A 25,960-nucleotide genomic window follows, 5' to 3' on the forward strand; every position below is an offset into this window, starting at 1 on the left:
TCTCTACAATGGACATTTTCAAATTCCCCAACTCACCTCTATTTGTTTTAACGTGTTTGCAGCTTCTGTATAGCAGACATTCTCTGTAACGGACGCGGACAGGCAATCTGCACTGTTTCGTTTAGATTAGCACTTAATTTGATCTCCCCGTAACGGACAGCGGGTGAGCTTACGGCCCTTTTTCTAGGAACTTTTCTTCCACGTATTGCCTCAATCGTGTGTTTATTTTCTATTTCCGATTCTCTGAATTTTATCAAGGTTTACGCCGCAGTTCTAAACCTTTTTCAAGAATTTTAAAGCACGTGTAAACTTCTGATGAATTCTGTGTGTGCAGGGGGGGGAATTTGGTCGGCCTTTCGTCTTTTCAGTTTCGGTTTTCAGTTTTGTTCAGTGTTGTGTGAAGTGCACAATGTCTTCTCGTAAACATTTAACTTTAAAAGATAAAGTCGAACTCATTAATGCGTCTGATCGGCAAAAAAATAGTGTTCGCAATCTCGCTGCAAAATTCAAAATCGGGAAGACGCAGGTAAGCGACATCCTAAAGGAAAAAAATTAACTACTCAAACAATTTTGGCAACACGGAAATGATCAGGTTCAAAAATCATTCCCGAAAACTGTTGGACTTCAAATTGACAATGTTACGTATGAGTGGTTTTGTCACGCACATGCTAAAAAAAATTCCCATTAATGGGCCTATTATTAGGGAAAAGGCTTTGGAGGTTACAAAATCTATGGGAGTAAATGAGTTCAAAGCTTCTGTGGGATGGCTAGACAAGTTCAAAACTCGGCATAAAATTTCTTGGAAAACCGTAAGTGGTGAAGGTGGATCTGTTGATACTGGGGTTGTAACAGAGTGGACCGTCAAATTGGAAGAGTTATGTCGTGATTTTGAAGCTAAGGATATTTACAACTGTGACGAAACAGGGTTGTTTTTTAAAGCTCTTCCTGAAAAAACAATGAGTCTAAAAAACGAAAAGTGCCAGGGCAGAAAAATTTCTAAGGAACGCTTGACTGTACTATTGTGTACAAATATGCTGGGAGACTTTGAACAACCTCTTGTTACAGGAAAACCACAAAATCCTCGCTGTTTCAAGGGCATAAAGTTGAATCTTTTGAATGTTGACTGGAAGTCTAATAAAAAAGCGTGGATGACACGAGATATCATGAGCGAATGGATAAGTCACTTTAACCAAAAACATGATTCGTCAAAACAGAAAAATTATTCTTTTCATGAATAATGCTGCATCTCACCTGCACATTGAATTGTGCAACATTCAAATCGTTTTTCTGCCACCAAACACATCTGCAGAGTGTCAGCCCTTGGATCAAGGGATAATAAAAAAATTTAAACTTCACTACAGAAAACGTGTTTTAAGACATCTCATTGCAAACATGAACGATGTAACATGTGCGAGTGACCTTGCAAAGAAAATCAGCATCTTAGATGCTGATTCAATGGATTTCCTCTTCAGTAAACGCAATTAGAAAACAAACTGTCGTGAACTGTTTTGTAAAGTCTGGCTTCTCAAATGCAAAAATTGAAGTTGTGAACAGCAATGTGAAGCACCAAGAAGAACAAGAACTTCAACATCTATTGATAATGTACGATACTTCAGCTACAAGTGACCCCGGCTACAAAGATATAGACTCGAACCTCACTACAGAAGATGGTGCTCTAGATATCAACGACAGTATCATCGATATTTTTCAAGAAGTTCCTCATGAAGATGAAGAAATGGAAGGAGGTCATTCTGTCGAAGAACATATTAACGACGAACCACTGATGAAATTGAAGAAGCGCTCATACAAATCAATTGTTTAAAAATGTTTTTCACAGCTGAAGAAGATACTGAAGGAATTTCGATGGTTTCTTCACTCCAAACAAATATTGAAAACAAAATTATCAGCCGGAAGAAGATGCAGAAGAAAATAAATGATTACTGTATGTATTTTTCTTAAGATAAAGTCATAATATGCATAGCACAATTGTATGTATATTATTTACAAAAATATTGTTCAAAATCTGTATATATTTTAATTTAATTTTACATTAAACATTTAACAATTTTTCTTTTCTTTTTTTTTTCTCCCTCAGACTTCTTGTTAGCAGACACTTCTCTCTAACGGACACATTTTCGTTCCCCATGGCTGTCCGTTAAAGGGAAGTTTCACTGTATATACATAGTATGAAGAGAAGTCAACAAAGGCTGATATCACGACATGAACCCAGTTCTATAGTTATGAGAGATTCGAATTAGAGTTGAAAATTCTGAATTATCCTTAATCATTAAATATACCTACTCTACTAGACAGGATGTACAGACATTCATTCAATACAATGTGTTCTAGATGTTAAAACATGATATTTAGCAACAGATTGCATAAACTCTGAACATTCTATTAATAGAGTATATATATATGTAATGTTGAAAAAAAAGTCATGAGTTAGGATTGAATGTGAGTGTCTGCAATTCTGCCCAGACACAATAGGAGGGAGCATATGATGAGAGCCTTATCGATCAATTCAGCTCTGGAGAAATAGTGCAAGGCTCAAGGGGTAAAATTTTTTTCAGCCTGGTCTGTGCTTGTTGACAGGAGAGATTGCTTCTACAGGGATGGGGTACACTTAAATAGAAAGGGTGCACGAATATTTGCTGTGTTATAGACACAGTGCTAGTTCTGTGTATCCCGACAAACTGCTAGCTTGGCAGGATACACAGACTAAAAGGTTAACAGTGGCAGCAGGTGGATGCAAAACTGATTCTTGCACTGCTTCTATTAGAATGAGCAGCGGACTGGAAAGCAAGGCAATGGAGATTTCCAGGACTGCTGAGAGTCATAGTGGAACAAATAAATACATTGGCTGTAACTAAGAGTAGAAACAGGTGCATGTACACCAATGCTAGGAGTATAGTTAATAAATTTGATGAGCTTGAAGTGCTAATCAAGACATCAAAAGCAGATGTTGGGATATCAGAGACGTGGTGTCACACAGACATAACCAGTGCAGAACTGGAATTTGGGGAGTACAATGTGTACAGAAAGGATAGACAGGACAGGAAGGGAGGAGGGGTAATGCTGTTATTTAAGAAACACAAAATCTAAGGAAGTGCATCCAATTGATGTTGGTGGACAATGCAATGTTGATTCTGTTTGGTGTGACATAAACACTGGGAAAAGAAAAATGAGTAGTTATGTGTTGTAGGCCTAATGAATTGGATAAGTATAATGAGCAATTGTGCAGAGAAATAGAATGGGCCAGAAAATCAGTTATATGGGGGATTTTAATTTCCCAGAGATATTGACTGGAATTTGTGGGTTGTTCACTCACACACTAGCAAAGCTTTTGTGGATTTATTGGATGATTGTTTTCTATAGCAGCATGTTGAGGAGGCAACTAGAGGGAGTAATACTCTATCTGATTATCAGTACTGATTCTTCATGCATTAAAAATCTGCAGTTAAAGGAACCACTAGGTGGCAGTGATCACAGTGGGCTGAAGTGGGATTTACTCAAAGGGGTAACTACCATCAGGGAGGAAAGGGAAGGGTTTTTGCTTTCGTAAAGGTGACTACAGTAGTCTGAGACAGTATTTAAATTCTATACGGTGGGACCAACTGATGATGTTACCCACAGCAAATTCAAAATAGGAAGCATTCAAAGAATTTATCTTGGAAGCTACTAAGCTTTACATACCAACTAAGAAATACTGTTCAAGATTTAGGCCTAAATGGATGTCAGATGAACTAAGTAGACATGTGGCAGAGAAGAAAAATGCATGGGATACATATAAGTTAACAGAGGACACAGAAGCCTATAATAGATATAAGTTGGTCTGTAACCAAGTCACAAAGGAGGTTAGGCAGGCAAAGGCAGATTACGAGAAATCTTTGACAAAGGATGCAAAGAAAACAGCAATGAGTTCTTTACTTATGTAAACTCTAAAAGGAAGAGGATGAATCAGATTGGGCCACTTGATATCGATGGTTCAACCGTTGATGATCCTGCTCAGGTAGCTAACAAACTAAATGAATAATTTCCATCTACATTCACACATGAGGAGTTATTCAGGGAGGGGAATTAAACTCTGGTTTTATTAATTCAACTGCCATTTACTGGAACCTTCCTTCATACGTATTTCCTGAAAATTACAGTCTATAGAAGTTCAAGTCCAATGTCAACAAATATTTTCTTTTGTCTTCTCAACCTCCAACCCAAGCACGGTACTAAGTACTATAGGTTCTAATACCTCTCGTGTTTGGGGTTTATATAAAAAAAAAAATAATAAAAATACCGATGCTTTCAGCTTGAATACAATATCTCGTAATTACGTACAATTTAGTGTAATTACATAATTTCTGCACGCTGCCAACTACTAAATAGTTAAAATTGGCAACATTTAAGTATATCTCATTGTGAATACCTTCACAATGAGTCACCATGATATTGTAGTTGAATAATGCTTCACCATAGGAGAAAACTATTGTTATTTATTTTTGGCGGATACACCACCCATAATACAGCACCAAAATGGTGCCGTCAGGGTCGTAATCTCAGTAATCTAGGTGGTAATCTCGTAATTATTAATTTGTAGTGCAGTACGTCAAAGTTGCAATCATAGTGTTTTTATTTTGAAGAGACTAAGTAGTTCAAAGGTTCTAATCACAGTTTTTATTTTCCTCCAGATAAGAAATTAGGATATAGCATTATTTAGAAAAGTAATAGTGTGTATTGTTGTTATACACCTAAATCACAACCCTTATGTAATGGACATGTGTTTAGTACTAGTTACCCCAGCTGATGTTGCAGATGAACTCAACAGTTACTTTGCATCTATATTTACAGATGAAAAACCCTTTATGTCAAAGAGAAATTATGGGAATGAAGTTGAAAATGATATTGAAATTTCATAATTATTTAATGAAAAAAATGAGCTTACAGGCCAGTAAGGCCCCTGGGTTCGATAGCATATACCCAATAATCTTAAGGGAGGTGGCAAGTGAGTGCACTAAACCATTGAGGCTAATTATGAGAGCATCACTGGACTCAGAAGTGATTCCGCCAGATTGGAAAAGTGCCAATGTATCTCTCCAATACATAAGGACGGTTCTAAGACTGAAGTGGGAAATTACCAACCAGTCAGTCCTTCAGTAGTAAGGAAAATCGTGGATGCAATGATCAAGGGTGGAATTCAAGATCATGTAAATAGAAATGCAATTGTGAAGAATATTCAGCATGGTTTTGTAAAGGGAAAATCATGTTTAACAAATCTAGTTAACTATTCTGACAGGGTCACTCATGAGCTGGATTTAGGAAATAATTTTGAAATTGCTTATTTGGATTTCAGCCAAGCTTGTTTGTTTGTTGTTGCGTTTTATTGGCACATTAGCAACTATAATTTGGCGCATTATAAGACTATAATGAGCCAAAACATTTCATTTCAGCAAAGCATCTGACTCAGTCCCACATGAGCAATTACTTTATAAGCTGGAACAGGTTGAAATCAGAGAAAATCCCTAGATGAATAGCAAGGATGGCTTCGGGGCAAGAGGCAGAGGGTTGTGATAAATGGTTATTCCTCATATTGGGTTGATGTAAGAAGTGGAGTTCCCAAGGATCACTATTAGTGACCACTGTTTTTGATTTTCATAAATGACATCGATGAAGGGATAGAGAGCATGATGTCTAAATTTGCAGATGATGTAAAGATTGGTAGAGTAGTTAGTGACCACCAAGCAGAACTTCTTCAGAATGACCTAGATGGACTTCAGGGATGGTCATAAAGATGGCAGCTATGCTTTAATCCAGCAAAGTGTAAGGAATTACTCCTGTGGAACAGTAACAACAAAATAACTTATACACTTGGTGGAGTTGAACTAAAGCCAGTAGTTGAGGAAAGGGACTTGGGTGTTATGATAGAAAATTTCTCCAAGCAGTGTAGACAAGTTGCAAGAAAGGCCCATAGTGTCCTATCGATGATTTATTGAACATTTGCTAGTAGAGATAAGTCAATCTCATTATATAAGGCTATTGTTAGATGAAACTTGGAATGCTGTGTTCAAGTATGGAGACCGCACTTAAAGAAAGATAAAGCTTATTGAAAGGGTCCAAAGATGGGTAACTCACCCGGTAAGATTGATATGAGGCATCCATATGAGGAAAGACTTCGATATGTGGGTTGCAGAGCTTGGAAACTTAGGAGACTTGATTGAGGCATTTAAGGCTCTTATAGGAAAAAATAAAATGAACGGGGACGAAATTTTTTACAGTTATGATTCTAGTACTAGGGATCATAAATTCAAGTAGGGGAGAGATGTTTAGACTGGACTGTAGAAAGTTTTATTTTAGCCAGTGAGTTATAAATTACTGGAATAAGTTACCTACATGGGTGGTAGAGGCTGACAGTTTGGGGAAATTCAAAGGTCATCTGGATAGTTACCTATGGGAGGAGGGAAACACAGGTCATCTATTTTATTTTCTTTTATTAATTTTTTTTTTTTTTTTAAATTTTCTTATTATTATTATTATATATATTTTTTTTTTTTTTTTGCTGGTGCAGCATAAGCCATAGGCCTCCTTGCACCATGTGGCCATTGCTAATACTTATCTCTTAGTTTGTGAAGTAATTTTAATCAAATTAGAATCATGCCTTAAAAGAGCAGCAAAGCAAAAAGCAGAGGAAATGCTTTGGCTTGCAAGAGAGCCATCAATCACAGTTTCTCTTGTATATCAGTTATTCATTGTACAAACTGCAGTCTTATTGCTGAGTTTTCTAGTGAGACATAAGGCCAAGGACTTTGTGTACATCTGTAGTAGAGATGTGTAAGCATCTTTGGCACCAACCCAGCATCCTAATGGGCTTATGTGAAGGCTGGAGGAATAGGGTTGATGAGCTCTAAGGAATTAAGAGGTACTTTTCAAGTACTCAGCCACCCAGGACAATACTGGTTTCTACACTCATGCAAGAGAGGATAAGAGATCCTCCACAATGGAATGCACTAGTCCCCACAGAAGTGGGGACTAGTGCATTCCACCTGTGTTTTCAGTGAACCTATTCTCAGGGAAGCAGGAAATATGATTTGTAAAAAGAATATGTGGTATAGGACCACAGTATGCATGCCTGGAGCAAAAGGTTGCTGACAATGTAGAGCAGCTATCATTATGTGTCTGTAATTCTGGCCAGACAGGACAGAAGGATTACATGATGAGTGCCTTGTCAATCAACTGGGCCCTGGAGAGACTGTGAAATACTGATAAGGAAGAATTTTTTTTTAGCATGATCTGTGACTGTTAACAGGAGAAAATGTTTTTACAATGAAATACACTCAAATAGAAGGGGAAGGCAAATATTTGCTGATGTTATCAGGGCAGTGTTAGGTGGGTCAGAAAACTGACCTCGTGGGGGGGGATACAAAGACAGGTTAACAGCAGCCACTGTGCACAGGTGTGACTCTTTCATTACTGCTATTGGAACATAGTAATAATAGTAGTAGAGGCATGTGATGCAAGAAAGCAAGCATATGAGCTTATGTAGTTCCTCCTTGAATTTATTTAAGCTATCAACTTCCACAATGACAGAGGGAAGTTAGTTCCAGCAATTAACCACCTGCTGGCTAAAGGAAATTTCCGCACGTCTGTTCTACAGCTATCGTTCCTCAATTTGAATTTATGCCCCCTTAGGCATAAATTCAACGTGGCAGCTTGGGCTGCAGCATGCTGATACCTTGCCTTTTGGAGAGGTATCAGAGACTACAGGCCTGCTGGGGGCCATCATGAGACAAGCAAATACATGGGCTGTGTTAGAATTACTAAAATCAAAAACAGGTGCATATATACTTGCATGGATACTAATACTAGAAGCACAGTGAACAAAATGCAGACATTATAGGGATACAGGAAACATGTTGTCACTGAGACATACAAGGTGGAAAATTTGAATATGTGGAATACACTGGGTACAGAAAGGACAGGAAGGAGGGACAATACTTTGTTCAACAGCATACAAAATTTAGGACAGTGCATCCAGTTGACATGGGTAGCCATGTTCAATGTCAAAAGAGTTTGGAGAACTTAGCATCGGAAAGGTAAAAATGAGCGTAGGAGCGTGTTACATGTGAAATAACTGTAATGAGTATAAGGAGCAGCCGTACAGGCATAGAGCGATACAATAAATTGTTTCATAATGGGCAATTTTAACTTACCAGTCATTGAGTGGAACTTCTGAGTTAGTCATTCATAGAGTAGTAAGACTTCCATGGATTTATTGGATGACTGTTTGACACCAGCATGTAAGAGGCAACAAGAGAAAGCAATACTCTGATTATCAGCAATGACTCTTCATGCATTAAGAAACTGCAAATAAAAGAACCACAAGGTGGCAGTGATCACTGTTTTGATGTGGCATTTAATTAAGGATGTAACTACTTTCAAGGACACAGGAGAAAAGCTTTTGCTTTCAGACTACAATTGTTTCAGACAATTTTTAAATTCTATCCAGTGGGACCAACTGTTAGTTTAATCAACAGCAAATTCTTAATGGGAAGCATTCAGGGAAGTAATCATAAAAGCCACTAGGTTTTTTTATAGACTAAGAGCTACTGCACAGGGCATAGATCTACATGGATGTCAGACGAAGGAATCAGAGAAGAAAAATAAACTGGATACAGATAAATCATCAAGTGATAGAGAAGCCTGCAGTAGATAAAAAATAGTATGCAATCAATTCACAAAGGAGGTTAGGTAAACTAAGGCAGATTACGAGAAGTCTGATAGAAAGAAAAGCAGCAAAGACTTCTTTAGCTTCGTAAACACTAGAAGGAAACAAACGAATGACATTAGTCCACTAGATAAGAATGGTTTAAGTTGGATGATCTCGCTCATGTGGCTGACAACTTGAATAGACATTTTGCATCTACATTCATACATGAACATTTCAGGGACAGAGATGACAGAAGTTTATTAAATTCTAACTGGGACTATATGAATTTGTGACAACTGAGACAAAAGTGGAAGTGACTGTTGAAACTGAATATAAAAAAGGCACCTTGTGTGGATGGAATATATTCAATTATATTAAGGGAGACAGTAAAGAAGGTGACTTTAGACAATTATGAGTGCATCCTTGGATTGAGATGAGATCCCCACGGACTGGAGGTGTGCAAATATATTCCCAATTCACAAAGGGGTATCAAAGTGTGATGCAGGTAATTAAAGACCAGTTAGCTTAACTTCTGCTTCTGGTAAAAGTAATGCAGAATCATCTAGACCAATGGCTCTCAATCTTTTTTTGCTCGTGGCTCACTTCTGAGTTTCATTCACCTCTGTGGCCCCACCCCTCATATTGTTTAATTATAATAATGTAATATTTATAATAAATATGTACTTTATCAACTATACTTTTTATTTATAACACATTATTTGTTTATAATATAAGGAATATTAATAATAAAAAAGAGGTTTATTAACTACAATATTTATATTAGAATTTTTGCTCATATAATATTTTGTTTATTCACAATATACAATTATGCTCTTAGCAAAAAATATTACAATATTATTGTCCCTTAGTTTAGTGAGATCCATGCAGATCTCATTAATTTCTTTTTTATATTAGTAATAATTTTATTTTAGAAGTGAACTTTTTGTGGCCCACAACAGTTTCCATGACCCCCGTTGAGAACCACTGATCTAGACAGAAAATGCACTTATATTGCAGTCACAGCATGAATTTCTTAAGGAGTGATCTTATCCAAATAATCTGATTAGATACTATGATCCAATATATAAGGAACTGGATGCAAAGAAAAATTCTGTACATCATACACTTAGATTTTAGAAAAGCTTTTAGTGCTGTTCCACTTAAAAAAAAAAAACTGCTGTACAAATTGGAGCAGTTGTTTGTTTGGGCTTAACAGCACAAGGGAAACTGGGCATAAAGCACCAAATTGGAGCAGTGTGGCATTAGGAGCAAGCTATCAAGTTATACTATGGATGAAGATATGGTTGAGTGGGAGAAAATAGTGGTTATCAATGGGCACTACTCTTCTTGGACTACTGTTATTAATGGACTTCGCAGCATTAAGTGCTGGACCCACTGTTGTTTTCAATACTTATTAATCACACTGATGATAGCATTCAGGCTTAATTATTATTATTATTATTAGCCATATGGTGCAAGGAAGCCTAAGGCTTATGCACCATCCAAAAACAAAAAAAAAAAATTCCCGAGTTACCCTGAGAGAGAGAGAAGTAGAAAGGAATCACCAAGAAAGAAAATGATGATATCCAGTTCAGGTAATGTTTACGTGCGCAGATTATACAAAGGTCAGCAGAGTGGTTGATGATAGTAATCAGGTCAGGCTACTGCAACATTAGAAAAATTAGGCAGATGGTCTGAGAAGTGCAACTGAAGTTTAACATTAACAAATATAAAGTACTGCATATGGGTAGCAGTAATCGCAGATTAATGTTCCAACTGTGTGGTACTGCACTGAGGGTAGTGAAGAATGAAAAAAGAGTGAGGATAATTGCAAGACATGAAATTCTGAGCAGTGCAGACAGATTGCTAGGACATCTCATGAGATTTTGTTAGTGATATAAAGGAATTTTTACTACAGGTGATCATCCCACTATACAATGCAATGGTAAGGCCACATATATGGGCCTGACGTAGCCGAGTGGTCAGGAACGAGAGTGCATAACACGCATTCCTCGAGTGGACTGGGGTTCAAGCCCATGACTACTAAATACAATAAATATTTGTACTGACGATTTATTGTAAACTCTACTGACTTGGTTGTCGTGCCGGAGTATAAACAGAAAATTTATTTAGGTATAGATGTCTCATTTTAAAAGGATGTGGATCTGTATGAATGGGTGCAGAGAAGAGTACTGAGATTACTAAACTTGAGTTCTGTAAATTGCCATGTCTGGACACTAGGCCTGCAATCCATTCAAAGCGTGTTTAACACTTTGAATAGATTGAGTAAGCGCAAGGATGATGGCATCATTTCTCTTGCTTGAAATACACACGAGGGTACAAATTTAATTTGAGGCCAGTTGTAAAAGATATGTGTTGAAAATTGCCTTCAGCCAATCTCTAGTTGACTGGTGGAACAATCTTCCATCTGGTGTTGTGGAAGTGGGTATATTGAATAAATTCAAGGAACAACAAGACAAACTCTTAAAGGAGATAGACAAGAAGGGAAGGGGTTTTTTTTTTTGATGATGATACTATGTAAGCTTGCAAAATTTGCCACTATAAATACAATAAATGCTTTAAAATCAGGCACCCTTGTGGATTGAGAGGCGCTGTGTTTGAAATGTCTGGATTTTAGAGAAGTAATTGAAATGTAAATAGAAAAGCATATTTCAATAAATACTAAGCACAAACAAAAAAACTCATATCTGTGAACATTTATAATATCTGTCTTGTGATATACAAAGGGTACTAGGAAAGTTTTGCAATATGACGCAACAATGAATCACAGGAAGCTGCTTGTTGCTGCATGTTGAGACATGTTCATACGTGCATAGTAGCCGCCGCGCCAAGTCGATGGGCTCAGTTATTCATTAGTAGTGAGAGTGTAAAGTGCTTGCGATGGCATCGTGGTTACGATGCCATCGCAAGCACTTTACACTCTCTTATCGCAAATGAGATAAGGACAGTTTTGCGGTATAATTTTGTGCGTGGTTTAACCATAGACCAGTGCTTAGAAGAAATGACTCTTGCACTAGATGATGACTGTCCACATCGTACAACGATATTCAGGTGGTATAGAGAATTCCAAAGGGGAAATTTCACTCTGGGGGATTCTGAGAGGCCAGGAAGGCCACGAACGTCAGTTACGGAGGAAAACGTTACTGCTGTGAGGAAAATGCTTGACGAAAACAGGCAAGTGACCTACCAACAGATAGGATACTTTGGGCCTAAATGCACCAGCAATTCGTTCGATTCTGCAAGATCATTTGCACGTGAAGAAACTTTGTTCTCTCTGGGTGCCGCATCAACTGACTGAAGAGCAGATGACACGACGTATGACTTGGTGCCGGGATATGTTAAACAAGTTTGATAAGGGACAATCTCGGTATATGAACAACATCGTGACAGGTGACGAGACTTGGCTGTACTATTACGATCTGCCGACCAAGGCTCAAAACAAAGTTTGGGTCTTTGATGATGACGACACACCCGTAATTGTCAGAAAATCCCAATCTGTAAAGAAGAAAATGATAGCTGTATTTTTCAAATCGAGTGGAATTGTGGAACGTGTCGTTTTGGACACGCAGAAGACAGTCACAGCTAAGTGGTATACTGAACAATGCCTGCCTAAAGTCATTGGATCTATGAAGAACCTGTGGCCAAAGTCAAGAATGGACACCTGGTACCTCCATCACGATAATGCTCCAGCTCACCGCGCCAAAGCCTGCACCGAATATTTGACCACGACAGGACTGAAACTTCTCGAGCACCCTCCCTACAGTCCAGACTTTGCTCCCTGCGACTTTGCACTGTTCCCGCATGTGAAAATGAAGCTAAAAGGGAGGCGGTTTTCCAGTGATGAGGACCTTCTACAGGCTTGGGACAACGAGTGTGCTTTACTCCCTAGTGAAACTTGGCAGAACTGGTTTAAAGAATGGTTTCGGAGGATAGAGAGGTGTATTGAATGTAGAGGAAATTACTTTGAAAAAATTAAATAAACAAAGCTGTATTGCAAAACTTTCCTAGTACCCTTTGTAACAGCTGTTTTGTGATCAACAGTGATCACAAAACAGCATTCAGGTGCTATATTGAAGATGGAAAAGCTATTAAATCTCCTTCTAAATCTCCACAGCCCTCAACTTCTGCAGCGTCGTGCTTATCAGCTGGAGAGTTAATTCTGGCAACAATACTCGAAAGGTAAAACTTGCTGACGTTATTCCTGTCTCCTCTCTTTTTGTAATTTTATAATTTTGAAATTTTGCACACTTTTGTAATTTTTTCTGCACAAGACAAAAAAATTGAATAAATAATTCAATTACCTCTAGCTTGAAAGCTATCTAAAACATTGTGTGAAATTTACCTGTTATCCCTATCACCCCTCCCAGGCACACATCACATGTGAAATTTACCTGTTATCTCTATTTCCCTCCCTCCCAGGCACACATCACTTGGAACTCTGTCTTCCTCCCTTTGAAACATGACATTCTCCAATAAAACTTCATTAACAATACAGTAATTTTCCTTGCTGATTTTACATTCACAACACTAGCTGGCTTTCATTTTCTAATCACATGGATAAGCTGGTCAAGATGCTGAGGTTTTTGCAATTACTAATGACCTCACATAGATTGTTCATTTACCTAACAGAAAATCTTAATCACATAGAAACACACTTGATCTCTTTGCCCCAAACAGTGCATAATCTCTCTGCCTCAACTCTGCCAGATAGTGACTGGAGGGAGTCTGAGCAGTGCATATGCAGTCAAGGTGAGTTGTCCTCTGGGCATCTGAGATCACAACTTGGTGATGGTCTCTTCTCCAATGGAGCCTTTCTCTCATTGCCACTCTCAACCTCTTGTTGTTTATCATTACAAGAATGGAAAACAGGATGATCTGCAAGATTTCTTTTCTTCTTTTCCTTGGTTAGATTACTGTTTCAAATCTTTTGATGTCAACATTTGCACAGATTGTGTCAGTGAAATTATTCTTATAGGAATAGAATCCTTCATTCCTCACTCCACCTTAAAATCTCGTTCTTTGTCTAAACCTTGGTTTTCAATAAATGGTGCACAGGCTGTTCAGAATAAGAATTTTTCATATCACAAATAGCTTGCATCCAAAAGTTCATTTTCTTCCTACAACAAAGCTTGCAACAATTGTAAAGCAGTTATTAATTAGGAAAAACTATATTTTGAATATGCTAAGAGGTGGTGTTTGTGCATATGATTTGATATGGTAGTCTAGCATACTGGTCTCGTGTCAAAGCTACTGGCCGCAACCTTTACTCATCTCTATTCTATTGTCATTTAAGCCAAAACCACCTCCTACCATTCCCAGTACACTCCATTCAATGCATCCTGTGATCATTCATCACAAGGATGTCAGAAGAACTTTGAACAGTCATGATGCCAAGAAAGTACCAGGTCCAAATAGTATTTTTCAATTCTCAAAACCTGTGCTCCTGAACTTACTCCTGTTCTGTGTTTTTTCACTTTTATTCCACATATGTTTTCACTTCTGCTTGGAAATTTGCTCATATCCAACAAGTTCCTAAAAAGGGTGAAAAATCTCTCCCTTCCATCCAATTATCATCCCATTGCACTTCTCTTTCTAAAGTAAGGGAGAAATTAACTACCAACTCAAACTACCTAGAAACCATCCATCTCATCAATGATTGTCAATAAGAATTCCACTAGCAATATACTGGCTTATGTTAACCATTTCTTGGAAAAATTCAATGGAAAAGTTTGGTGAAACTCAAACAGTTGTTCTTCATATTTTAAAGGCATTTGATCATGTTTGGCATAAAGGTCTTCTATTTAAGCTTCCATCTTATGATTTGAGAACTGTTTTTTGTAATCGGATATCCAGAGTTTTCTCTCTGACCACTCTCTGTGGGTGATGGATCTGTCTTCTAACCTCTCCACTAATATTGGTGTTCCCCAAGGTTCAGTTCTTTCTCTCACTCTTTTCCTCTTGAATATTAATGACCTTCCAATGACTGGAAATCTTATCCAGTTTTGCTGATGATAGCACATTGCATTCCAACTTCCAAGTTGAGAAATCTTATTCTGTGCAAACTGTTTCAACTTCTAGAATATCCACTTCCAATTCCCTAAATGCTGATCTCCAGGTAATTCTCCAGTGGGACAAAGATGTTAGTTGATTTCAATCCTTCTAAAACTCAGTCCTGTCTTATATCTTGCAAAAGAGATTGTTCTGCCCCTATGCTTATCTTCAATGACACTCCGAATTCTACACAAGATCACATATCTCTATTAGTGATTACCCCCACTTCTAATCTCTCTTGGCACAAGCACATCACAAATATTGCATCTAAAAAACAGGGTTTTCTCTTTTACTCTTGGCATTACCTCTCTTCCAAATAGCTGCTTACTCTGTACAAATCTCAAAACCACCCTATCATTGAATATTGGTATGCCAGTTCCCTCATCTGGTGCAGTGCCCCCAAAACCTCTCTCAGGCTTCTACATTTCATTCAAAAGGAGGTAGTTAGATCCTCTTTTTAATGGAATTAACAACCCATCTCTAACAGACATTGTTTCTGCTGCATGCCTTTTCTATAAATACTTGCATTGACACTTTTCTTCCAAGTTAGCTTCTATAATTTTCTCTCTCTCTCTCTTCCAAACCAACCCGAAGATGTGTCACAGCCAGTCAATATCCATTTACTGTCCAATTGCAAACATATTGAACCTACTATTAACTCTCTAGGAGGTATCCAAATCATCTAGTGTGTATGAGGGGGGGGGGGGGGGAAGAGGTATTGTCAGGGAATATTATTTTACAGGGTTGGATACATTCTTGTTAGGTACATGCCACATCCAAATATTTCATTTATTCATACATCTCTCCCTCTACTTTTAATTTATCTACTGAATGTATCATGAATACATCAAACTAACAGAACAAACTTATCTGCAAAAAGATCTATATGTCACAAAAAATTCCTCATTTATTTCGCAAATATACACGATCTCAGTTTCCATCTCAATCATGTCCATTTCCAACTAAAGTCCAAGCTCTACTTATTTTTTCTGACAGAATGCCAATTATCAGTTGCCTCAACTGCCTGCTCATCTCAGTTAGCATTAGTAGAGGCATATGATGCAAGAAAGCAAGCTTATGCAGCATCAACCAATAAAAAAAAAAAAACGCTCCCATTTCACCCCACCATTCATTCCAAATGCCTGTCCAGCTCAGCCTTAAATTTATACATGCTATCAACTTCCACAAAAAAAGATGGAAGTCTGTTCCACCAATCAACCACCCACTGGCTAAAGGCAAATTTTCACACATCTATTCTACAACTGTCTTTCCTCATTTTGAATCTGTCCCCTCAGGTTCTTAATCTAAGCAATAAGAAGAATCCCATCAGCATTCAGCTTGCTCAACCCATTCAAGGCCTTATACACCTCAATCAGATCACCTCACAGGTGCCTACTCTCCAGGCACTGCAATTTGCAGAACTTAAGCCTTTCTTGGTAAAAGCACCCCTTTGTACCCCCTCAACAATCTTGTTGCCCTTCTTTGTACTTGTTCTAGCAACTCTACATCCTTCCTAAAATGAGGCCTCCAGACCTGTACACAGTACTCTAGGTGTGGCCTGACCATTGCCTTGTATAATGGGATAATCACCTCCCTGTCCCTGCTAGCAAAATTCCTATATATCATTGACAAGACTCCATGACCTGTCATGGGCTACCAGGATAGCCCATCTGCACTGCTCAGCAAACTTCATATTTGACTGCACAATTACCCCCAGATCTTTTTCACTTTCCACTTCCCCGAGTGTAGTACCACATAGTTGGAACATTTCTCTTCAGTTATTGCTAACCATATGCAGCACTTTGTATTTGACAATGTTAAACTTCAGTTGCCACTTCTCAGCCCATTTGCCCAACTTATATAGATCCATTTGGAGTAGCGTACTGTCTTTACTGTCGTTAACAACCCTGCCAACCTTTCTATCATCTACAAACTTGGATATTAAACCTGATATACCTTCATCAATATCATTGATAAATATACAAAACAACAATGGGCCCAACACCAAACCCTGGGGAACTCCATTAATAACAATTGTCCATGAAGAGCAGTGTCCATTGATTACCATTCTCTGTCATCTCTCACTCAACCATCCCTTTATCCATTTTAGCAACTTATGCTTAATGCCATCCATACCTGTCCAATTTGTACAGCAATCTTCCATGTGCAACAGTATCAAAAGCGTTCCTGAAATCCAAGTATATGATATCAAAATTATTTTTGGCATTCAGTTCCTTTGTGTCCACATCATAGTATCCAATCGAATTGGTCAGACAACACCTCCCTTTAACAAACCCATGCTGTCTTAACTATTACTGCAGTCTTGTCTAGATGATCTGCAATGCTTCTTTAACCAGCGATTCCATTATTTTCCCCCGGAACACAAGTTAAACTAACAGGTCTATAGTTACTTGTGTCACCTTCTGAACCCCTTTGTGAATTGGTGATACATTTGCACACCCCCAGTCCATGGGGACCTCTCCTGAGTCCAAGGAAGCTCTCATAATTATGGCTAAAGTTTTGCTTGCTTTCTTTGCTATTAACTATTAACTCTACGAGGTATCCAATTCAACTAGTGTGTATGGGAGGGCATTGTCAAGGAACATTATGTTACAGTTGAGTGCATTCTTGCTAGGTGCATGCTGCATCCAAAAATTTCATACATCTCTCCCTGTAGTTGTCCGAATTATTCACAGTATGATTCCTTGCTCTTCAAAGACAATACTTGCGCATATGTCAGCTCTGATTATTCCTTGTCAGAGACTTGGTGACAAACCAACACTACTTATGCTCAGTTGGTTGTAAGTTGTGCTCCACAATTTTTTCTTTTTACACAGTATAAGTTAGTTTTCAGCTTCTCATTAATGCCACCCAGTGGATATTGCCTTGGTGATTCGGTCACTTACAACAGCAGATTAAAGATACGTATTCAATGTTCTTCTGTATGCTCTTTGCTGCTTTTGCTTATATGCATTTTTGATCATTGTTGACTGCTTAACTAGTTTGAGAATGATGTGGGTAATCTTCATCAGTGCCTTCCGGGCTCAGACAATGCACTTTATCTTCCAACATGCTGTTCCCTTTTAGTATGTCACACATTTGTGTAGCCTTTGCTTACATGTGCAATATTTGAGGTGAGGAAAAAAATATACTATTCTGCATCATTGAAGTTCTAGTCATGCAAGTCAGCTGTGATTTGACAAACATAGATACAGCTAACGGTATTCCACAGGCTTCTACTGATGTTCTTCCATGTGTTGGATTGACTCCTTTGAACTCAGCTGAGATAGAACCGGTGATATCACAGACTGATCGCTGTGCACGTGATGATCCTCCTGATAATGCCGAATCACAACTAAGTAACTCTACTGAGTCTGCGATTCCTGTTGACAAACCTGTGATAAATAATGCTTTACTGAAAATAACCCTCAAGTGGTTACAAACCCCATCCCACCAACGGCTAAATCTGCAACCATTATCCTTTCCACTGAATTTCCTCTGAGACAGGCTCAGCTCGCAGCCTTTTAGAATAGATGTGCAGAAAGCTGCCTTTAGCCAGCAGGTGGTTATTTGCTGGAACAAACTTCCATCTGTCATTGTGGAAGTTGATAGCTTACATAAATTCAAGGAGGAACTGGACAAACTTTTAGAGAGAATGGATATGTGAAAATGGGTTTTTTCCTTTTTTTGCTGATGCTATATAAGCTCATGCACTTGCTTTCTTTCACGACATGCCTCCATCACTACTACCTACCAGAATACCAGAGACAACAATTCTGATCTTTTTCTCACAAACAATCCATTCAATTACACAGACAGTGTTATTGGTCCTCTAGGCACCTCAGAGCAAAAATTTTTGATCTGAGGTGCCTAGCCTTTCACATTACAAGAGTGCAAAATGGGAGTATCTGCAAGATTTCTTTACTTCTTTTGCTTGGTTGGATTAATGTTTCAAATCTTCTAATATCAATGTTTGCTTAGATTGTGTCAATGAAATTATTCTAGTAGGGATAAAATCCTTTATTCCACATTCCACCTTAAAATCTCATTCTTTGTCTAAACCTTGGTTTTTCAATAAATGTGCTAAGGCTGTTGAGAATAAGAATGTTGCATATTACAACTGGCTAGCATCCAAATCTCCAACTTCATTTTCTGCCTACACCAAAGCTCGCAACAATTGTAAATTTGCTTCTTGTCCAAATGGTAGTCAAAAATTATGGTCTCTTGCCAACGCTACTGACTGTTTTGCCCATCTATACTTCTACCGCTGTTAAAACCTAATGGTTCAACTGCTTCCTCAGCTAAAGATAAAGTCAAGAAAAGTAGATAGAACTCTACTTTTCTTCTCATACTTGTATTGAAGACCTTGGTAAAACCCCTTATTCCTGGTAAACTCCACTCAATGCCTCCTATGGTCTTCTGTCAAGAATGTCAGTAGAATTTTGAAATATTCTGATGCCAGTAAACTCCAGTTCCTGATGATATTTATTCACTTATCTAAACCTATCCTGTTGAGCTGACTGCAGTTTTATGTCACTTTTTTACACTAGCTTATTCCACTAGTGTTTTTTTCCCACTGCTTGTAAATTTGTTCACTAGTTGCTTAAAAAGACAATTCCCTCCCATCCAATTATCATCCCACTGCACTTACCTCTACTCTTTCTGTTTGTTTGTTTGTTATTTGGTTTTTAGGAGCATTAGCAACTAAGGCCATATTGCTCTGGGGATATGCGGTGGTCATTCCCTGACCTTTCAGCATCCTCCATATTTGGTGGGCACGGGCTCGAACCCTGGTCTAATCAAGAAGTGTGTGCTATGCACTGCTGCTGCTCCTGCCCACGGAGGCGCCCTACTCTTTCTACAGTAATGGAAAAATCCATTAACTGCCAATTCCTAAACTGTCTCGAAACCTTCCATCTGATCAATGGTTGCCACTATGAATTCCATCAGTGTCAATCCACTGGTGATATACTGGCTTATGTTACCCATTTATGGACACATTCAATGAAAAAGTTTGGTGAAACTCAAACAGTTTCCTCTTGACATTTAAAAGGCTTTTAGGTCATGTTTAGTGTAATGGTCTTTCTAATAATCTTCAATCTTATGGACTGACGACTGACATTTGTAATTGGATATCCAGCAGAATATCCAATTACAACTGGGCTTACAGCAGGTGATGGTAGAGGGCTGACTTCTAAAATGTCCACTAATGCTGGTGTTCCCCAAGGGTCAATTCTTTCTCCAACTCTTTTCCTCTTGTATATTAATAACCTCCTTCTATTGTTTGGAAATTTGCATTCCATTCCTCCCAGTTTGAGAAATCTGGTCCTACACAAACAGCTTCAACTTCCCAAATATACACTAGCAATATCTTAATTGCTGATCTCCAGATAATTCTCCATCAGGGCAAAGATAACTTGGTAATTTCAATTCTTTAAAACTCAGTCCTATCTTATATCTCACAAAAAGGATTCTTCTGCTCTATGCTTATCTTCAATGAGACTTAGATTTTAAGAAAGATAAGTATCTCTATTAGGGATTACCCTGATTTCTAATCTCTCCTGGCATAAGAACATCACAAATATCACTCCTTCTGCATCTAAAAAACTGGGTTTTCTCTTTCACTCTCATGAATAATTTCTTCTGAACTGCTATTCACTCTGTACAAATCTCAAATCTGCCCTACCACAGAATATTGTTCCCACATCTTAGGCAGTCTTCATAATCTCTCTCAGATTTCTAGACCATTCAAAAGAGAGCAGTTAGGTTAATTAATGACCCATCTTTTACAAAGTCTCAACATTCTCTCTCATAGATGTTCTGTTTCTGCTGCATTCCTTTTCTATACATATTGCATACTCTCTATAGACATTGTTCTTCTGAATTGGCTTCTGTAGTTCCCTCCCCATCTAACTCCCCTAAACCAGTCAACATCCTTTTACTGTCCAACTTAAAATTTACAGAACCAAACTTTGCTTCTCCCTCATTTATCCCTTCAACTTCCATTTCCTGGTACAACCTCCATATGTATTTCCCGAAAATCACAATCTAAGGAAATTCAAGTCAAATATCAAGTATCTTCTTTCACCTTCTCAATCTTCAACGCATGCAGGGTACTAAGTACTATAGATTCTAAAATCTTCCATGTTTGGAGTTTTCATAAAAGAAAAAAAAAAAATCTGGAACTTGCTTCCAAACACCTGCAGGCTCTTGTGGATAGCAATCACTTGGTATAATCATTGTCCTGCACACAACAGATGGAAAAGAACCAGTTCAATCCCATCAATGATAGGAATTTTTATGGGTCTTTTTCATGTGACTGAGTCAGTCTGTCTCAGGCAAGGGTAGCAAGGTTTTTCTTTCTCCAACTCAGAATTTTTATCAGCAATTAACACACAATTAACAGTCATACTGGAAATTCCTAAAACCATACAATAGTCAGACAGTCATGGCTACAACGTATCCATCTCTGGGTAGGTTCTTTAAATAGGTAATGCTCCATATCACCAAACACAGGTGTTCCAGTAAAATGAGTGAATTCAGCCTACTGTGGTGACCTTCCCAGTCACCAGCTTTCAATCGAGTTAGCATTAACATTAGTAGAGGCACATCAAGCAAGAAAGCAAGCTGATATACAGCATCAGCCAAAAAAGAAAAATTCCCATTTCGCACATCCATTCACTCTAAAAATTTGTCCAGTTCTTGCTTGAATTTATTTAAGCTATCAACTTTGACAACGACAGATGGAAGTTTGTTCCAGCAATCAACCACCCGCTGGCTAAAGGCAAATTTCAGCACATTCTACAACTGTCTTTCCTCAATTTAAATTTATGGCCCCCTCAGGTTTATAATCTGAGCAAAGGAAGAATCCCATCAGCATTGAGCCTGCTCAAACCATTCAAGGCCTTACACACTTCACTCAGATCACCTCGCAGGTGCCTAGTCACCAGATACTACAATTTGCAGAACTTAAGCCTTTCTTGGTAAGAGAACACCTCTGTTCCCCTTCGCTATACTCAATCTAGCAACTCTATATCCTTCCTAAAATGAGGACTCCAGACCTACACGAAAGTACTCAAGGTAGTAGTAGAGGTATGTGATGCAAGAAAGCGTATGAGCTTATGCAGCATCAGCCAAAAAAAAAAATAATAATAATAATAAATAAAAAAATAAAATAAATTACAAAACAATACCCTCTAAATATTTGTCCAGTTACTCCTTAAATTTATTTAACCTATCAACTTCCACAACGACAGATGGAAGTTTGTTCCAGCAATTAACCACCCGCTGGCTAAAGGCAAATTTCTGCACATCTATTCTACATCTGTCCTTCCTCAATTTCAATTTATGCCCCCTTAGGTTTGTAATCTGAACAATTGGAAGAATCCCATCAGAATTCAGCGTGCTCAACCTATTCAAGGCCTTATACACCTCAATCAGATCACCTCGCAGGTGCCTAGTCTCCAGCTGCTGCAATTTGCAGAAATTAAGCCTCTCCTGGTAAGAGGATCCCTTCATTCCCCTCACCAATCTTGTTGCCCTTCTCTGTACACACTCAAGAAAATCTACATCCTTCCTAAAATGAGGCCTCCAGACTTGAATGCAGTACTCAAGATGTGGCCTGACCATTGCCTTATATAAAGGGATAATCACCTTTTCCCTACTAGCATATTCCTGTATATCATTGACAACACCCCGTGACCTGCACTGGCAGCCTGTCTGCATTGCTTAGAAAACTTCATATCTGACTACACAATTACTCCCAGGTCCTTTTCATTTTCTACCACCTTAAGTGTAGTACCATACAGTTGGTACGTTTCTCTGGGGTTACTTCTACCGATATGCAGTACTTCGCATTTTTCAATGTTAAACTTCAGTTGCCACTTCTCAGCCCATCTGCCCAAATTTTCTAGATCCTGTTGCAGTAACACACTGCCATTACTGTCATTAATAACCCTGCCAACCTTTGTATCATCTGCAAACTTCGATACTTCATCAATATCATTGATAAATATACAAATCAACAGTGGACCCAACACTGAACCCTGTTGGACTCCACTAATAACATTAGTCCACGAAGAGCAGCACCCATTGATTACCACCCTCTGTCTTCTCCCAATCAACCATCCTTTTATCCATTGTAGCAACTTACCCTTAATACCATTCTGCTCCAATTTGTACAGTAGTCTTCCATGCGCAACAGTGTCAAAAGCTTTCTGAAATCCAAATATATGATATCAAAATTACTTTTTGCATCCAGTTCCTTTGTAACTACATCATAATAACCAATCATATTTGTCAGGCAGGACTTTCCCTTAACAAACCCATGATGTGTCTGAATTATTGCTGGTGTGGCATTATTACTTATGGAATGAGGTGGAACAAAATTATAGTGCTTATGGAATGAGGTGGACCTAATTTCAACAAAGTCCGGTCAGTCTGTGCCGGCCAAATCCTGTTTGCACCTTCAGGATGGTGGAACTGCTAGTAACCCTGAGTATAAAATCCATGTGCAAGTCCTGAAATATGGCACATAGCACACTATGGGTGACCATCCAGGTGCAAACCAACATAAGCAGGGGTGAAGGTGTGACACCCACACCACATGGAGGAATGCCATGCCTCTGTGTTATCAGGCAATACTAGCTGGCAGATGACTTTATCAACCGGTGCAATACAACCACTTTGCTTATTTGAGGCTTGAAATGGTGGAACCCACGTTTATTGTCCAGAGCAAAGCTCCGATCAACTCTTCCCATCTCTTGCGTCGTGCAGCATGACTGATGTCTTTTGAAGTTATGATGGACATCATGGAGAGACCCAATCTTCCTTACATTTTGAAGGTATAATCTCGCTGCCTCTACTCTGCCAGACAGTGACCGGAGAGAGTCCAATGAGTAGTGTTTATGCAAAGGTCATTGTCATGGCCAAATTATGTCAAGGATCTGGGTATATTCTTACCATGAGTACACCATACCCAAAATTTTCATTACTTCATACAGCATGTACCCCACCCCTCCACATATTCGTACTACTAATATTAAGAGTAGGAGACCAGCGGAATTACTTAACAATGTTGAAAAAAAGCTGTTGAGCTAGGGTTGAATTTGAAAGTGTCTGCAAAATTCTGCCCAGGCACGATAGGAGGAAATATGTGATGAGAGCATTGTCGATCAATTCAGCCCTGGAGAGATTGTGCAAGGCTCAAGGGGTAGAATTTTTCTCAGCCTGGTCTATGCTTGTTAACAGGAGAGATTGCTTCTACAGGGATGGGAGGCACTTAAATAGAAAGGGTGCAAGAATATTTGCTGATGCTATTGAGGGAGTGTTAAGTGGGTCAGAAAACTGCTAGCTTGGGGGGGGGATACACAGACTAATAGATTAACAGTAGCCGCTGGCAGAGGTGAGAGTGATTCTTGCACTGCTTCTATTGGAATGAGCAGCAGTCTGGAAAACAAGGTACATGGAAATCCAGAGACTGCTGGGAGTCATTGTGGTACAAGTAAACCCATGGATTGTGATAGGGTAGCTAAGAATAGGAACAGGTGCATGTATACTTGCATGTACACCAATGCTAGGAGTTTAGTAAATCAGTTTGATGAATTTCAGGTGTTGGTCAAAACATCAAAGGCAGATATTGTTGGGATATCAGAGACATGGTGTCTCACAGATATAAGGAATGCAGAACTGGAATTTGGGGAGTGCAATGTGTACAGGAAGGGAGGAGGGGTTATGCTATTAGTTAAGAAACAAAATCCAAGGAAGTGCAGCCAGTCAACATCGCTGGACAGTGCAGTGTTGAGTCAGTTTGGTGTGATATAGCACTGGTAAATCAAAATTGAGAGTAGGAGTGTGTTATAGGCCTAATGACTCTGATGAGTATAATAAACAACTGTACAGAGGAACAGAGTGGGCCAGTAAATCCGAGTGTCTTATAATGGGGGATTTTAATTTCCCAGACACTGACTGGAATTTGTGGGTTGGTCACTCACACACACACTAAGGCTTTTCTGGATTTATTGGATGATTGTTTTCTACAGCAGCATGTTCGGGAGGCAAGTGGTGGGAGAAAAACTCGTGATCTGATTATCAGTAGTGATTCTTCATCCATTAAGAATCATTAAGGTTCTATCCCCACTTCAGCTAAGGATGAAGCCACCTGCTAGCATCTTATTTTAATTCCAACTTGTGTATTAATGATATTGCTAAACCACCTCCCACCATTCCCAGTACATTCCATTCAATGCTGCTATGGTCTTCTGTCAAAAGATGTCCAAATTTTGATGAATCTTGATGCTAAGAAAGCTCCAGGTCCTGATGGTATTTCTCCTCTTGTTCTCAAAATCTGGGCTCCTAAACTTACTCCTGTTCTTATTTCTGTCACCTTTTCCACTTTCTTATTCCAAAGGTGTTTTTCCACCTGCTTGGAAATTTGCTCATATCCGGCCAGTTCCTAAAAAAGGGCAATAAATCCCTCTCATCCAATTATCATCCCATTGCAATCACTTCTACTCTTTGCAAAGCAATGGAGAAAACAATTAACTTCCAACTCAAACTCTAGAAACCGTCCATCTGATCAACAATCGCCAATACGCATTCCGTCAACGTCAATCTACTGGTGATATTTTGGCTTATCTTACCCATCTTTGGACAAATTCAATGGAAAAGTCTAGTGAAACTCAAGCAGTTCTTCACATTTCAAAGGCTTTTGATCACGTTTGGCCTAAAGGCCTTCTAACTAAGCTTTCATCTTATGGTTTGCCAACTGTTTTTTTGTAATTGGGTATCCAGCTTTCTCTCTGGCCGCTCACTGCATGTGAAGGCAGATGGCTCTGTCTTCTAACTTCTCCACTAAAGCTGGTGTTCCCCAAGATTCAGTTCTTTCTCCTACTCTTTTCTTCTTGTATATTAATGACCTTCTATTGACTAGAAATTCTATCCATAGTTTTGCTAATGATAGCACATTGCATTCCACCTTGCAGTTTGAGAAACCTTGCACTGCTCAAAAAGCTTCAACTTCTCAAATATGCACTAATAATTCCTTAAATGCTGATTTCCAGGTAATTTTCCAGTGGGGCAATGATAACTTAGTTAATTTCGATCCTTCTAAAACTCAGTCCTGCCTTATATCTCACAAAAAGGATTCTTCTGCTCCTATGCTTATCTTGGATGACACTACAATTTCTATGC

General features: G+C 38.6%; 1 protein-coding gene across 2 annotated transcripts in view; it reads right to left on the bottom strand.

The window, feature by feature from the left end:
- LOC150075760 (la-related protein 4-like) overlaps positions 1-25,960 on the bottom strand; it is a 498,776-nt gene that overhangs the window by 466,325 nt on the left and 6,491 nt on the right. Inside the window, exon 2 of one of the 2 annotated variants that reach the window (XM_090387141.1) lies at positions 8,202-8,352. The exons of the other annotated variant lie outside the window; for it this stretch is intronic. The gene's annotated coding sequence lies outside the window, so the exon portion shown is untranslated. The remainder of the gene's footprint in view (positions 1-8,201; positions 8,353-25,960) is intronic. 2 annotated transcript variants of the gene reach the window in all.

The sequence above is a fragment of the Mastigoproctus giganteus genome, chromosome 13, assembly GCF_048544385.1.
Source record: "Mastigoproctus giganteus isolate SK-2022 chromosome 13, ASM4854438v1, whole genome shotgun sequence".
NCBI lineage: Eukaryota > Metazoa > Arthropoda > Arachnida > Uropygi > Thelyphonidae > Mastigoproctus > Mastigoproctus giganteus.